General features: G+C 47.8%; 1 protein-coding gene and 1 long non-coding RNA gene across 3 annotated transcripts in view; one reads left to right on the forward strand and one right to left on the reverse strand.

Annotated features, from left to right (window-relative positions):
* The window catches only part of rab3b (RAB3B, member RAS oncogene family), a 14,823-nt gene extending 12,458 nt beyond the window's left edge, over window positions 1-2,365 (reverse strand). Inside the window, exon 1 of one of the 2 annotated variants that reach the window (XM_086224535.1) lies at window positions 2,042-2,365. The gene's annotated coding sequence lies outside the window, so the exon portion shown is untranslated. Of the gene's footprint in view, window positions 131-2,041 lie in introns of those variants that run through there. The other variant, XM_086224536.1, reaches the window with a different exon arrangement.
* A 3,500-nt stretch (window positions 2,366-5,865) lies between these two features.
* LOC147249372 (uncharacterized) lies at window positions 5,866-8,337 on the forward strand. The gene is made up of 3 exons (XR_015119308.1): window positions 5,866-6,014; window positions 6,112-6,392; window positions 7,921-8,337. It is a non-coding gene; the product is annotated as an uncharacterized LOC147249372 (long non-coding RNA).
* The last annotated feature ends 9,006 nt before the right edge of the window (window positions 8,338-17,343 follow it).

The following is a 17,343-nucleotide window of genomic DNA, read 5'->3' on the forward strand; positions in this document are numbered from 1 at the left end:
CGTCCCCCCCCCGGGTCTCGTGACATCTGTGTTGACACAAGCTCTTCCCACCTGTTCTACTTTGTGCTCAATCTGCATTCTTCATGTTTCCACCTGTTCATATGTCCACATTCACACAGGTGAGAGGGTTTGTGTCAGTGCCAGTGAGCCACAAGAGAATCAGCAGTTGGGATGAAAACCCTGCTGGAGGTCTAAAGGTTCAGATCTTTGGAGCAGCTGATGGAGCAGTGGTCCTCCCTGTGGCCCCCAGCAAGAAGGTTGTGGGTGGAGCCCCGGCTGCAGCACGGGGTCTTTCTGGGTGAGTCTCCATGTTCTCCCTGTTCCTGCTGGGTTCTCTCTGGTACTCCAGCTTCCTCCACAGTCCAAAGACATCAAGAGGGACCAGGTTAATCCAGACTCTAAATTGACCGTAGGCGTGGCTGGGAGAGCCAATGGTTGTCTGTCTCTATGTGTTGGCCCTGCCATGGACTGGTGACCTGTCCAGGGGGAAGGCTGCTGGGATAGGCTCCACCCCCACCACCCTCAACAGGAGAAGAGGGAGAACATGGAGGGATGGATGGATGATGGAGGGATAGATGATGGATGGATGATGGATGGATGATGGATGGATGGATGATGGATGGATGGATGATGGATGATGGATGGATGGATGAATGATGGATGATGCATGATGGATGATGGATGGATGCATGGATGAATGATGGATGGATGAATGATGGATGATGGATGGATGAATGATGGATGGATGCATGGATGAATGATGGATGGATGGATGGATGATGGATGGATGAATGATGGATGGATGAATGATGGATGGATGAATGATGGATGATGGATGGATGATGGATGGATGAATGATGGATGGATGAATGATGGATGGATGAATGATGAATGATGGATGGATGAATGATGGATGATGGATGGATGGATGGATGATGGATGATGGATGGATGAATGATGGATGGATGAATGATGGATGATGGATGGATGGATGATGGATGGATGGATGGATGATGGATGGATGATGGATGGATGAATGATGGATGGATGCATGGATGAATGATGGATGGATGGATGGATGAATGATGGATGGATGAATGATGGATGATGGATGGATGAATGATGGATGGATGATGGATGGATGATGGATGGATGGATGAATGATGGATGGATGAATGATGGATGGATGATGGATGGATGGATGAATGATGGATGGATGAATGATGGATGATGGATGGATGGATGATGGATGGATGATGGATGGATGGATGAATGATGGATGGATGAATGATGGATGATGGATGGATGAATGATGGATGGATGATGGATGGATGGATGAATGATGGATGGATGAATGATGGATGGATGAATGATGGATGGATTCATCATTATTGATTGTTATTATTTGATCTAACTTTGTGTGTCAGGAGTGAATTTCAAGAACTTCATTCCAGCAAACTTGTCACTACAAAAGCCCCCCAGGCCAAATGACGACGACCGTTTCAGGAAACAGGTTACCTGAGCAAACACCTCACACCTGAACACCTGAGAGCCGCAGCCATCAGAGGAAATCATCGATCGTTTCTCTCTCTCAAAAAAACTCAAATATTTGTGCTTTGAAATGAGCAAAATCTCTCTGACTGTTGGGCAGAAGTCGTCACTTCCGGCTAATGAGAAAATGTTGATGGAATAATGGCGATAAAAATAGGCGGATTAATGGATGATGAAAATGTTGGTACCGTTCTGGAATCAAAAAAGGAATAAGATCGATTCTGTTGTTGCTGGTTGTTTTACTGGCTGGTGACGGGTTTTTTTTTGGGGGGGGGGGGGCATTCCTGCAGAGCCGCGAGGAGCTGAGACCCGGACCGGGTTTCATGGGACGGTTCGGATGATCCATATGTGTCAGTGAGGAAGGACTGGGATCGGAAACGGACACGACGGCCGCCTACCACGCAGCGCACGCGGGGATGGAGGTGGAGACGGATGAGGAAGATGATGAATCATGGCAGCGGCACCGTCGGCCCGAGCTCTGGGTTCTTACCTCTGCTGGGCGGATCGGAACCTTTCCCTTTCTCTTTCTCTCTCGCTCTGTCTGTCTGTCTGTCTCTCTCTCTCCAAAGATGTTGAGATCCAAACGATCCTCAACGATCCCACCGAGGTCGCTGACCGAGTGCTGGCAGGTGATCCGGATTCCCTCGCGTGCAAATTTGCCCGTTAATGATCCGCGCAGCCCCTTCGCGCGCGCGCTCCCACGCTGACGCCCCGTGTCAACTCCTCGAGGTGGAGCGATGGGAACGTTTGCGGCGCTGCCCGTCACCTCCCTCCCCTAAAAATAACCACCGGCTGCGTCTGTGAATGAACGGAGGTTGTTTTTTTTTGTTCTGTAGAGGCTGCGCGCAGGCGGCTCCTCCTCCGTAGACGCGCAGCGGCGCTGCTGCGTCTGCCGCTGCCGCGCGTTTAGTCCCGATGACTCATAGCGGGGACGCGAGGCGTGTAATTGCTTCAGCAGTGCTAGCGGAGACATCTTCCTGCTTCCTGCTCGCAGACTTGAACCAGGTCCTTGTTTCTGGGAGGAAAAAGGGAGACCCTCAGGTGGCACTCTTGTAACACTCAGCTTCCTCATCATGCGACTCAAGCACCTAAAGTGGCTCTGGCCTTTAGCGGCACACACATGGCAGCTCCAGCGGCATTAGTGTGTCATCTAATGTCACATGGCAGCTCCAGCGGCATTAGTGTGTCATCTAATGTCACATGGCAGCTCCAGCGGCACTCCTGGGGAATTTTTAATGTCTGGAGGCATCAGCAGCATCAGGAGGATGTCGTCTTTGCTGTTTGCGGATGACGTAGTCCTCTTAGCGCCATCATGCCACGACCTCCAGCTCTTGCTGGGACAGTTTGCAGCCAAATGTGAAGCGGCTGGGATGAGAATCAGCCCCTCCAAGTCTGAGGCCGTGGTCCTCAGCCGGAAAAGGGTGGTTTGCCCACTCCGGGTCGGGGGGGAGGTCTTACCTCAGGTGGAGGAGTTTAAGTATCTCGGGGTCTTGTTCACGAGTGAGGGTAGGATGGAGCGGGAGATTGACAGGCGGATTGGGGCGGCGTCCGCAGTGATGCGGGTGCTAAACCAGTCTGTTATGGTGAAGAGGGAGCTTAGCCAAAAGGCGAGGCTCTCAGTTTACCTGTCAATCTACGTTCCAACCCTCACCTGTGGTCATGAGCTCTGGGTCATGACTGAAAGAACGAGATCCTGAATAAAAGCGGCCGAAATGAGTTTCCTCCTCAGGGAGGCTGGGCTCTCCCTTAGAGACAGGGTGAGAAGCTCAGTCCTTCAGGAGGGACTCAGACTAGAGCTGCTGCTCCTCCATGTAGAGGAGTCAGTGGAGGTGGTTCGGGTATCTGGTGAGGACGCCTCCTGGACACCTCCCTCGGGAGGTTTTCCAGGCATGTCCAACTGGGAGGAGGCCTCGAGGCCGACCCAGGACACGGTGGAGGGATTATATCTCTGGGCTGGCCAGGGAACGCCTCGGGATCCTCCCGGAAGAGCTGGTGGAAGTGGCTGGGGAGAGGGCAGTCTGGGCTTCCTTGCTGAGACTGCTGCCCCCGCGACCCGGACCCACCGGATAAGAGGAGGACGATGAAGACGAAGAAGGCATCAGCAGCAGCCCCTCCTTATAGCACCCCTATAGGCACCGGGCTTTCACTGGCACCCCTATAGGCACCGGGCTTTCACTGGCATCCCTATAGGCACCGGGCTTTCACTGGCACCCCTATAGGCACCGGGCTTTCACTGGCACCCCTATAGGCACCGGGCTTTCACTGGCACCCCTATAGGCACCGGGCTTTCACTGGCATCCCTATAGGCACCGGGCTTTCACTGGCATCCCTATAGGCACCGGGCTTTCACTGGCATCCCTATAGGCACCGGGCTTTCACTGGCACCCCTATAGGCACCGGGCTTTCACTGGCATCCCTATAGGCACCGGGCTTTCACTGGCACCCCTATAGGCACCGGGCTTTCACTGGCACCCCTATAGGCACCGGGCTTTCACTGGCATCCCTATAGGCACCGGGCTTTCACTGGCACCCCTATAGGCATTGGGCTTTCACTGGCTCCCCTATAGGCACCGGGCTTTCACTGGCTCCCCTATAGGCATCGGGCTTTCACTGGCTCCCCTATAGGCATCGGGCTTTCACTGGCTCCCCTATAGGCACTGGGCTTTCACTGGCACCCCTGTGGCATCTAATATCACAGCGGCAGCTATTTACACTGTATTTGCAATATTTGATTTTTATTTTTTATCTTTTGACATTTGTAGTGTCCATACACCATCACCTCAGCTGATTACACACCTGTCCAGGCACCACCATCACCTCAGGAAGACATAAATGTCGTCTTCCTGATGATTCCGCCACCGTTTACATCTCCAACCACGTCATAGACGACTGCTGCCACCATGACGTCTCACAGCCAGACTGAAGAACCTTCTCCAGATCTCTGAGTGTTGTGTTCTATGAAACCAGACTGATCCAATACACCACAAGTTTCTCAAAGTGGGGTTCAGGGCCCCAAGGTCTCCCTTAGGAACCATCCAAAGTGTCAACAAAATGAAGTCCAAGTCTTTAAGAGTCAGAGCTTTGTGAATACTTTTCTTTATAAATTCATTTCCTGGGACTTGAAAAAATATATATTTCCAAAGTATTTATGGCATTTCACCGTATTTGTAAGGAACTCAAGATTGAAACCTTCTGATTAATCAGGACAGTTCTGTCCCCCTCTTCAACAACGGAGCTGCTGCTGCAAGAATGAAATGTCCTCGTTTCCTGGAGGCGTCCTGACAGTGACAAGGAAGTCACGTTTTAGAAGAAATGTTTGGTAGAACGAGATGCTTACTGTCATTCACTGTGTTGACCAGTGGGTGGCAGTGTGACCCCTTTCATCCCACTGATGGCGCCCCATCGTCACACCTGTACATCCACCTTTGGTGTGGCAGCACCACCACAGACCTGCTCTGATTCCTACAGCCAGGAGGGGTAGACCTCAGAACCAGATCCAGATGGGACCCACGGCATCTGGATGGACGTCTCACACATCACGTCCAGAACAAACAGAGACGTCTAGTGATCTCAGCAGGGACGGGGGACCATCAGTGTCTGTCTCGGAGCAGAACTCCGTCAGGGCTGTCCTGCATCACCAGTCCAAGTGTGTGTGTGTCTGTGTGTGTGTGTCTGTGTGTGTGTGTGTGTGTGGGGGGGGGGGCATCAATCTTCTAGTCAACTCTTTTTGATCGACCTTTTGACAGTTTTACTGATAAAGAATGATAAAGAAACTCTGTTCAGAACTGGTTCCTTGATGGAACTGTTACCATGGTGACGCACAGGGGAGGAGGTGTCCGTGTCCATGACCTTGCAAGTTTGTCTGAGTGGAAGAAGAATAGGAGTGGTACTGACAACCATGTGTCTCTCAGTGTTAATGGGAATGAATGATGTGCGTCCACCAGTGACTGAAACCCTGCAGAGGTCAGCGAGGTCGCCGCCACCTTGATGTGTGATTAGCTGTTTGCTTTTTTTCTCATCCTGCCAGTTCCAGAGAAACACAGGTGTGACTTCAGGTAACCGGACAAACCTGCTTGTCACAGACATCAGCATCACAACAAGGCCACATTTTGCCCTCAAGATCTGACTTGACCTTTGAGACAGAAACTCCTCACGCGCGTCCCAACTCGACCTCTGCTGTGCTCTGGATGCTCCTCGGTGGCTCGTGCTTCCACGTTGGTGACGGCGCAGCTGGAGGTGGGTTTCCTCCATGTCACCTCTGACCCCTCACACAGGAGCAGTGTCCTACGTCCAACCTGTCCTGTTGATGCTGCACCTGCCAGCCGCTCATGCCCTGGAGAGGTTTGCAGATAGAAACCTGTTGTGCAAGTGCATTACATATTTTCAAGTTCCATAAGATATGGATCATGGATAAATACCAGAGACGCAGGAAGTAGCATCAGTCTCCTGCAGCCAGACGCCAGGTAAGAGCCAGAAACGAGCTGATTGTTGTGTTCAACATTTATTGTCTGTGATTGACTTAAAATGCAGTTTAAGCCAAAGAGGTGATCATGTCTTTAGGTAGCGAAGTGGACGAAAGCGAAAAGGCATCAGCAGACGGAAGGGAGGCAACAGGTGTGTTCCCACTCTCCAGACCGAACCAGAATACACGAGTGAAGCTGAAATGAGTCCACCTGAAGGGTTGCCTTCTCTCCTTTCTAAATACTGAGGGCCCGCAGCCCAGTGGAGGAGACGCTGGAGTCCCCAGCAACACGTCAGTTCTTTACCCAGGAGAGACTTCCTGGCACCGCTGCTCCATGATCCCTGCAGCTGTGGCTCAATGCTACCCCCTACTGGAAGAGGTACAACACAGCAGTCACATCTCAAGACTTTTTAAAACGTGGGTGTAATACATAACACCCGTGCACTGATAATTCAAGTTATTATCATTATTATCATCATGACTTCATTTTATAAAGGGCCTTCCAAGAAATCCACTTTACATACTAAAGATAAACAATATAACAAATGGATTAAAAACAAGGAAGTGAAGGTGAACTGACAATAATCACACAATGAAGACAATTCACTCAGGGTTAGCCTAGTCTGCAGCTACGAGGCTACCACGCCACATCACATGGTAGCAGCGTCTGATGTCCGTCACCTGAGCAGAACCTCACCCTCCACTGAGCCACGATTAGATTTCTATTCTAGACTTTCGAAGACGTTAATATTCACCCATGAGTGAGATTCTCAGGGAATCTTTAAACTCTGGTATTTGTGATAGCATTTTCATCACTGGCTACACTTAAGTACCCTTCATGAAGCCACGAGGGAAGCATCCGTGATTCTGGAGTCCAACGCTCACTGGACTTCTCAGGTTTCATTTCTGGACTCAGAAACTTTAGATTATGGAATTGAAGTTTTCACTTTTGCTTCTTCAGTTTTCTTTTGTTTCTTGTGTCTTCTTGTCTTTAGTTTCTCTGTTTTAGTCAGTTGCTGTTTTATTTTGAAAGGGTCACTGTTTGTCTTGATTTGCTTTACTTCCCCGGTCTTTGTTTGCCATCGCCTGTGTGTTACTCAGTCTTTGTCTGCCCATGTCTTCACTTCCCGTGTCTCTTGTGTTTGTAGTTTAGTTTGGTTCTCAATATCTGGTCCTCGGTTCCTTGGTTCCTTGGTTCCTCAGTTCCTGTTGTACCTCAGACAGTAGTTTGGGTTATTTGGTTTCTAATAAAGTGACATATTCATGATTAGGACACATCAACTTCTATTTTCTGCTTTAGCTTCAGACAGAAATCCCTGGTAAGTCAATGCTCATATTGGCACGAGTTTCTCACGGCCCCTCCAGTCAAAGCGGACCAGAACCGGGCCTGGCGGACGGCGCTTTAGCCGAGTCCTGTGAAACGTTGTCACACTTCAGACTCAGAGGAGGGGAAAGTTCAGCAGGTTCTGGTCCAGGATTTCAACTCTGCACACAACAAAACCCAACAAGCAACATCTTTTAGTCGCTGAGCCCAAATCAGTCGAGTCGAGCCGTTGATTAAAGCCGTTCATTAACGGCGGAAACGGTTTCCTCCAACTGCTTCCTGCTTTTCTGGACTCCAAAACCAAACATGACATTTGTTTCAGCTTTTGTTCGTTGCAGATTAGAACTTGGATTTATTAGAGGACATCTTTGCCTGTATGCCAAATTTACTCAAACAATAACCAGTTGTTAGTTTAAGATGGACCTGGTGCTGGTGTGTGTGTGTGTGTGTGTGTGTGTGTGCGCGCGCGTGCGCGCGCGTGCGTGCGTCCTCAGTTACATCATTGCTTTTGCTGCCATCTTGATTGTAAATTTCCTCTGGATGAGAACTCTAAAAAACCATTTTCATCTGACTTTTTTTTCAGAATTTTATCTTTCAGGATGACTCAGCACCTGAAACCACCACAACTGAAAACTGTGACGACTTAAGACTACTACTACTACTACTCCTACTACTGCTACTACTACTACTACAACTGCTGCTGCTACTGCTACTTAAAACCTCAACTACAAAAAACTACTGACACAGCTTTGCCACTGAAGAATTCATTAAACATGGGGAACAAAGTACCAAAAGAAGCCCACATGGGCGACAGGCTGAGATGTTGTAAGTGTAACAAAGTCCTGCCTGCCTGTCGGTCCTTCTCAGATTTATACCAGAGTACCGTTCATGGGCGACATGTTCATGTATTCAATGGAGGAGAGTACTACAGACCAGTGGGCTACAATGAGGACTACGAGTGTGAGTGGTGCTTCAATCAGCCAATCAGAGATCAAGAAAGAAGGAGAGAGGAGGAGAGGAGGAGGGAGGAGGAGAGGAGGAGGGAGGAGGAGAGGAGGCGGGAGGAAGAGAGAAGGAGGGAGGAGGAGAGGAGGCGGGAGGAGGAGAGAAGGAGGGAGGAGGAGAGGAGGCGGGAGGAGGAGAGAAGGAGGGAGGAGGAGAGGAGGCGAGAGGAGGAGAGAAGAAAGGATAAGGAGAGGAGGAGAGAAGAGCTGAATCAAAGACTTGAGGAGTCGCAGCAGGAAGCTGAAGAGCAGTACGAGCAGCAGCTGAGCGGCGACGTTTACGAGGAACAAGAGTCCAAGCGCCGTGTTCTGATTGGCCATCTGGACGAGTTTGAGAAATCGCGCGCCGGCAGGGATGCGTTTCTGGAAACTCTCTCATCAAAATGCAGCATCCCAGTTTCACAGCTCAGTCTCTCGCAGCTGACAGCGGAGCAGCTGGCAAGCGTCCTGTCCGCCCTGGACCAACTGCTGTTCGGGGACTGGATCAGCGCTCTTCCCTCCGCCAGCACTCTGCAGCACGCTCAGGTCTTCATCACCGAGCTGTGCGCCTTGTCTCAGGAGACATCCGAGGGTGTGTCCCTGCAAGGCATCTCCACTCGTGTGCAGACCCTGGTGGAGTCCATCAGCCAATCAGCAAGCAGTGTTACTGAGAGTTTCCTGCTGGCTCAGGCCTTGTACCTAAACCTCATGCACTTCTTCAATGACCACAGCGGCAGTGATACGGCGGCGGCTCTCATCGCTAAGCGATGGGCCCAGGAGGACCTGTCCACTGAGGATCTCTTTCTTATAGACTTCCTGGGGACCCTCACGTCATCGCTGGACAGTGTCGTTCAGAGAGCCTCCGTGTTCATCTTAAACATGGAAATCCAGTGCTTGGACCGACTCCTGTTTGCTCTCACACATCTCAGTGGAAAGGAACTCCACGGAGAACCTTCAGACAAGCTCCTCAGACTCGTGCAAACACAGCAGTGGACCTCGGCAGAGGCAGTGACGCTGCTGGAGGCTCTGTCAGAGAAGTATGGTGATGACGCTGCGATAACTGAAGTGCTCACGACGATACAAGTGTACCATGTATCACCTGAGTGGACAGACGGCTCCGGATACTCCATCGTCCAGGCTCTAGATCTCATTGGCCCTGAGGGATTCCATGAAGGTTTCCGAAAGACTCTCAGACAGCAAGATGAGAGCAGCCTAGCTTCGGCTCTACAGGAATTAAAAACGTCACGGAATCTGAATGATTTGGTCATTGACATGATGAAAAACATCACAAATGGTGTCCTTCAGTATTTAGAATGTACCCCAAAAGAGGAATCATTCAAGAAAGATTTTTTCAAATTTAAAGACCCAAGTGAAAGTGAACTGCGAAACTGCTTGTCACTGCTCTGCAGAGCAGTTTCTGACACAAAGGGCTGGCGGCCGACAGTGCAGCAGATGCTGCAGTGGTGTGTGCTGATGTTGACTGACATGAGCGAGGCGCAGGAGTTGATCAGTATGGAAGACGACCCCTGTGTCACATCCATGTTTTTAGCCACGAGGGTATGTAGAGGGGAAAAAATTAACTTTGTGCTCCGCTTGGACGTTTTGTCCCATGAGGAAACTCGGGAGTGGTCGGACTTCTACAAGCACCTTGGAGTTTCTGTCACCACAAACATGAAGGGGAGCAACTCGTCACAGAGGGACGTCTATGAGGCAGACATGGTGTACGGTAACATGGACGACTTTGTCTCTGATTACATGCAATTCAGCCTGGAGACCAAGGAAACAAGGCCATCTCATCATAGCCGAGTGTTTATCTTGGACAAGACAAGTCTGTGTGCCTCCAAAAACCTGGAATTTTCCAGGCTCAAGGAGAACGTCGCCCTGAAGCTTGCAGCTGATATCCTTCAAAGCCTGATGGGTAACATTCACAGTGAGGATGTGGAACTGACACTCAGCTTCATGAAGGCTCTTCTTCGGGTGCTTCACACAAACCTACATAAATTCAATGCTGTTGATAATGATATCATAAACACCATGCAGAAACTTTTCAGGAAAGAACTGCCTGCTAATGAGGTCTATATTCTGACCATTCTTGAAAATCTCCTTGGAGAGTTTACTGGAGAAAGTGAGACAAATGCAGTGTCTTTGATGAGCAGAGCGTGCTTGGAGAGTCTGTTCAGCTGCATGGTCCTGTTTCAAGATTCAAAAGAGCAAATCAAAGAACTCTTCCACATGGTGTCAACTCTTGTAGCGCAACAACTTTGGTCACCCGTAGAGGCATTGAATCTCACTGTAGCTTTAATTGACCACCATCACAAGGAAAACTGCATGTCCATCATGAAGATTTTACATCTGATAGAAACGTATCAGGTGACTTCTGAGTGGACAGATGAGAAGAACCAGTCTCTTCTCAACATCCTGAGTTCATCTGAAACAGAGAAACTGATCCAGAATTTAGAAAAGAGCTTCACAGACGAAAAAGTAAAAAGCATTGACTGTCTTTTTGATGAATTACAGCAGATGAAAAACATTGATGAACAAATACTGGAGAAATCATACCGTGGAGTAAAGGCAGTTGAAAACTTGATTAAATCTGGTGAAATCAAGAACCACGGAGATGTGGATCGAGCAAGAAGTCTGAGTGATAGCAGCAAGACAGAAGACCTTCAGGAGGTCCTGGCCGTCTTATGCAATGCTGTCCACCTGTGTAAGGCTGAAAGGAAGTGGTGGCCCAGGGCAACTCAGATGACAAGCTGGTTTCTCTTGGCTTTGTCTGACACTGGAAAGCTCCTAGAGATGGGAACTGGAGAGGGAAAGTCATGTGTCATTGCAATGTTTGCAGTTCTGCGTGCACTCAGAGGCGAGAAAGTAGATGTGCTGTCCAGCTCTTCTGTGCTGTGTGAAAGAGACGCACAAGAATGGAGCAAATTCTTCTCATACTTTGGCCTCACAGCCGATGCAAACACAAATAAATCTGAAGACAATCAGAGGAAAGAATGCTACCAGAAGGACATCGTCTACGGAACAATCGAGGCCTTCGCCGCAGATCACCTTCGCCAGATATTCGAGATGAAGGATGTGAGGTCTGATCGCAGCTATCAGTGCATCATCGTCGATGAAGTGGACTCACTGATGCTGGATCAGGGTGTGCAACTGACCTACCTGTCCAGCCCCATGGCCTCCATGGAACACCTGAACGTTATTCTGGCCATGATCTGGGGCCACGTCAGCCAGTACGGCTTCCTTTCAACAGGAGACGAGACATTAGTCCAGAGCCCCCCAGCCTCATTCTTCAAGGCCATATTTGACTCAATGGACACTGAAGAGACGGACATCGATGACCCCATGGATATTTTACATCTCGCTGAAAAATGCCACATTGTGCCAGAAGGATTTACACAGGAAATCCACAAACATGAGAAAGATGACCTTCTAAGAAAACTGAAAACTGTGAGTGAGGATAAAGTGGTGGATTTTTTCCAAGCAATTGAGGAGTACGTCCCCTATGGCTTTACTGTTTACACTTTGAACGACAATGGAATGCTGGATCTGAAAAAAGCCAACTCATACACCGAACCGGACATTCCGCACCTTAAATTTCTTGTTTTGGGTGACGGCTTGTGTTGTTCCCTCTATGATTCTGAGGAAACCGTCATCAAGCCCATCGCAGAAGTCATCTCAGGGAAGATTCAGTACACGCCGTGTGAAAATAATAAAGATAAAATCAGCATCCCGGGATTCTTGAGGAATCTTATCGAGAAGAAAGCGTCAGTGTGGGTTGAGAATGCTTTTCTAGCAATGAGACTGAGGGAAGGACGGGAGTATGTTGTAGAAAAAGACAGCATCTGTCCAGTAGATTTCCGATCCACTGGCATTGTGGAACTGAGCAAGAAATGGGGTGATGGTCTACAGCAGTTTGTTGAGATAAAACACCAAATTAAATTGAGCACCATCTCAATAGTGACAAACTACATCTCTAACATTGCCCTCTTTGAAAAATACAATGGGAAGATCTATGGAACAACAGGGACTCTCGGGAATGAAGCAGAACTGAGATTTCTGCAGGACCTTTATCCAAATCTCTCAGCCTGCCAGATGCCAACTTTCAACCGGAGGAAGTTATTTGAAGTCAAAGGTACTCTGACAAGTTCAGCCGAAGAGTGGAAATCTGAAATCAAAAGGGTTGCTTTGTCTCAAATCTCCTCAAATTCCTACAGAGAAGGAAGAGCAGCCTTGGTGATCTGTGAAACCATCAACAAAGCCAACCAGATCTATGAGGAGCTGAAGAGCATCATCCCCGGTGAAATCATCCTTTACTGCCGCAGTGACAAAGACAGTTTGAGCAAAATAGAGAAAGAACTGCTTCCTGGTGATGTCATAGTTGCCACAAACCTCGCTGGGCGTGGCACAGACATTAAAGTCTCCAAACAGGTGAACAACAATGGAGGATTATTTGTGATCCTCTCCTTCCTCACTGAGAACACAAGAGTGGAACGCCAGGCTTTTGGCCGAACAGCACGCAAAGGAAAACCTGGATCTGCTCAAGTGATCATGACCACTGACCATCTGCAAGACTTCTTCCGGACAGCGTCTTCCTTGGAGGATGCAAAGAAAATGAGGGATAGAAATGCATCAGAAAAGTGTAATGACATGATGGATGAAGTCACTGAGATGAAGCTGCGGGAGGACCTGTTTTCAGAGTACTGCAAAACCCTTCAGGAAATTCACAGGAACACCCCTGAAGATGAGAAAAGAGCTGTTGTGGCCGTCATGAATGAGTTCTGGGGGATTTGGTTGCAAACAAAGTCAGATGAAATTGAACAGCTGAAAAGAGAGGAATTGCAAAAGAGCTTGACAGCTGATGTGGCTCTGGCAAAAAGTCAGTCTCAAAGTCAGACGTCACCTTTGTCTAGCATTTACCACTACATCAAATTTGGGAATCTCGCACTGGATGAAAAAAAGTGGGATGTCGCCTGCAGGCTGTTTGAGAAAGCAATGGTGCAGGATGAAAGTTGGGCAGCCATAGCGTTCTACAGTCATGCGTACTGCACTATAAAGCAGCAGAAGGATGATTACCTGACGAAGGCCAGAGATGAACTCCGGAAAGCCCAGGACTCGCTGAAGTACCTCAGTGAGGAGTGTTTGGTCTGCTTGCAGTTTGTGAAAATGTCCTCTCCCGACTCCTCTGACACTGAACCAACCAGCCTGGAAAACCAGCTAACAACCAAGTGCAACATGCTGAGTTACTTTGACAAAAACATTACTGAGGCTATTGAAAAGCTGGAGGAGATCAAAGAAAGAGATAGAGATGCAATAGCCGAGAAAAAGCCCATCTACTCCCTGGTGCCAAGCACTGAAGAAGATCTCCAAGTGGAGGCCTACAACCTGTACCGTCGCGGTCTGAAATATGTCTTTTCTGTAGAAGAGCAGCCTCGTTTTCCATGGGAAGCTTTGCTGGTGTTCTTTACAGGCATTCTGCAGATTATTGGAGGGGTACTAATCACTGTATTTACATTTGGAACTTTAGCTCAAGTTGGCATTGGACTGATCACAGAAGGAATATCGGACTGCTTGTATGGCATTGAGTCGATGGTGACAGGAGAATTCAGCTGGAAGTCGTGGGTTATAGAAAAAGCCATTTCCATTGGTTTATCGCTACTTGGGTTTGGAGTTGGAAAGCTGATAGCAAAGGGGTTCAAAGCCACTAAACTGCTGGTTAAAGGATTTAGCAAACTGAAATCGATGCCAAAGTTTCTCTCCAGTCAGATCAAAGATGGTTTTAGTGCCGTGGTAAAGACAAACATGAAGAATGCAGTGAAACATGTAGCAAAACAAGCCGTTGAAGAAATCATCTCCTATGGGTTTGGGAAGGCAGAAGAGGCAATAATGAAAGAAATACTTGACGGCATTAAAAATGACGTGAAAGATGTTATTGTTAAGGACGTGAATACCAACATGGAAAAAGATCGGTTGGTTGAATTAGTAGACACCATTATACTCTCCCACCTTGACAACAGGCAACAACTACCTGATCTCCTCCAGAATGAGAACACAAAGAAAAAACTTCTGGGCATTTTCACTAACTTAAGCAGCACTGCATTGGGGCCATTCTACGCAGACCTCGGTTGGCAGAAAAAGCTTAACGCCTCTGTCATCAAAGTGATTAACCAAGCTAAAGCACAAGCAAAAGGCATAACACGTGTAATTTTGACGACTATCCAAACCTTCCACATGGGGTCACTGGTAACAGATGCCATTGTTACAGTTCTCACTCTCTCAGACAAGTTTTTCTCAAAACTTCATGAGGAACTCAATACATTTAAAAAACAGAAGTGTTTCTCTGAGAAAGTGAAGAAAAACGAGCTGTCTGATGCAGAAATACAGATGCTTAAAGAATTCAAGCAGGATTTAGCCGACACCATCAGTGCTTTATTGGCTGATGCTTTGTCAGACGTGTTCCACCAAAAGTTCTCCAGTCACTTGGTTTCCCGTGTGCAGGGCCAAGTGAATGGCATCATTGGCAGGTACGTAAGAACTGGTCTAAAGAGTGACAGAACCGATGAAAAGCTCAGAGCTGGACAAAACAATAGATACATCGCACACATGCCAGGAAACACGCCAGGAGCAAGTGAGTCAGGCATGCGTTCAAAGTTACATGCTGGAAAAATCAAGAACCCCACAACACCAGGCACCATTCTTGATATCAGAGTCCTGTCAGAAACCACGGGCACTAAGGTTGTCATCTTGACTCAAGACAGCCATGGCAAGTTTACCAAAATGCAGGAGTTGAACCCAGACTCTTCACCTGCACGTCAAACTGTGACACTTATCTATAGACCAAAGAGTGACCAATACCCAGACGGCCATTATGACGTGCATATCAATAATCAGACAGTAAGAGTAACAAATGTGGGCAAGAGCTGCTTGTTTCATGCCCTTGCATACGGCATGAAACCAGAGGCCAATGAAGAAGAGAGAGCGCTGGAAGCAGACCGCCTCAGATCTTTGGAGGCCGACACGCTATTGAGAGACCGAGGCCAATGGGAGCCTTTCATCAAGCGCAAGGAGTTAACAGAAGCAATCAGAGGAGGAGACTGGTACATGGCCGAGGGAGGAGTACCTCCAGCTAAAAAGATTACAGAGAGCAAAAGGTTGCTTAAGAAGGAGGCTGGGAAGATCGAATTCTACAAAGACTGGAAAAATTATACCATTAAAAATCCTGGTGTTGGCAGATTCATCAATGCAGATCACCAGCCACCAGTGAGCAGTATACTGGAAGCAAGAAAGCTGAACCAGAACAGCAAACTAGTTGAAGCCATGCTGGAAGTGGCGACAAACTCATCCCCTTTGGATACAAGTCAGATTCCTAAAGTGAAAAAATATCATGGCCTCTCTCTTCCTACTGTCTATGTGCCAACAGAAACACATCGCGAGTTTCCCAGTACGGTATCACGATCGTTCAGGACCTGCTTAGCTCGCGCCATGAGCCAGGATGATGTTGTGGGGACCTTCAAACTGACTATCATTGGTGCAATACCCAGATTCAAGCTGAGCACTGGCAAGAACTTCAATAACTTTCGCGAGAATCAAAGAAGTAAGACCAGGCTTCGCATTTATGAAAACAGTTTTCAGCAACATTCTATAAACATGGTAGAGAAATGGTACGACCTGATGAAAGACAAGGGTGTCATGACGAATGTGGATCTCCAGTCTCTTACTGTCTGGGTCAACAACCGCGGCTACGACGATCAAAACGATCCACACAGAAACAAAGTCATGGATCTCTTTAAAAAGTAAGAAAACATGACAACTAACATGAAACATTGTTTGGTATGAGGGACCAACAAAGCAGCTTTACATCCGACGTTCCGGCAAACTTGGCGGCATGAGGGGGAGCTCGTGAGGGAGCGTTACTCACTCACGAAAAACCCCAAGTGAGAGGACGAAGTTTCTCCATCATAGCCTTCCAACATCTCCATGAGCAGGGTTTACCACCTGATGATAGGAAGAGTCCTCAAGGTCAGACCATCGAGTGTGTGTATCCATATAAATACCTCGGGACAATCACTGATTCCAAACTGAACTTTGAAGCTAACTGTAAAGCGGCGTGTAAAAAGGCTCACCAGTGTTTACATTGCTTGAGGAAACTGCCACACTTTCACATCGACCGAACACTGATGATCATGTTCTATCATGCTTTCATTGAATCAATCGTGTCATTTTCTTTGGTGTCTTGGTTTGGTCACACGTCTCTGAGAGGAAAAAATTCCTTGATCTCTACCCAGCATCCCTGTATTCTAGGCCCTGCATTCTGTTTTTCCCCCTAGAATTCTAGGGGGTTGCAGAGGATGGCTAGCTCTGCCTGAAACGATGATTCCCACCCTTTGCACAGAGAAGTTCAGCTTCTACCCTCTGGACGGAGGTTTTTAGTCCCAAGATGCAGGACAAAGGATAAAAACAGCTTTGTTCCTGCTGCCATTGCTGAGCTGAACAAGTTGTAGCCTTTTTTTTTGCACTCTATGTCTTTATTTGTTCATGCTCTTAAATATTTATTCCTGTATCTGGATCTTAAACTTGGTTTTTACTCTGGTTTTATTTGAGATTGATTGATTAGCAGAGTTTTTAATGTGATGTTGACGGAGGGTCCTTCACTCCCTTTTATGCACATTTTTGCCTTTTATGGAATCATGAGCACTTCAATGTTTCACCTTGCTTCTGGCAGGTTGTCTAACTTTTCAGGTGTTGGGGTGGTGGGATGAGCTGTTGTGTCTTGTAGGTCTTGGAATGGATGGTGTAATTTTACTGACTGCAAAAAAAAAATCTACCTACAGGTACAAATAAAGGAACCTGAACCTGAACTGAACCTCATTCACATGATTTTTGGCCAAGAGTATTTTCAGCAATTGAGTTTTTGGTTTCTTTTCATTCACCCAAGTGTTGTTTTTAATATCCATCTTTAAGAGAAATTATTTTTTTAACCTGTTGTGCTTTTTAAAAAACACACCCTGATCAGCTGTAACACT

Source organism: Aulostomus chinensis, chromosome 14 (genome assembly GCF_037954235.1).
Source record: "Aulostomus chinensis isolate RoL2024-O1b breed Wild chromosome 14, RoL_Achi_v1.0, whole genome shotgun sequence".
Classification (NCBI taxonomy): Eukaryota; Metazoa; Chordata; class Actinopteri; order Syngnathiformes; family Aulostomidae; genus Aulostomus; species Aulostomus chinensis.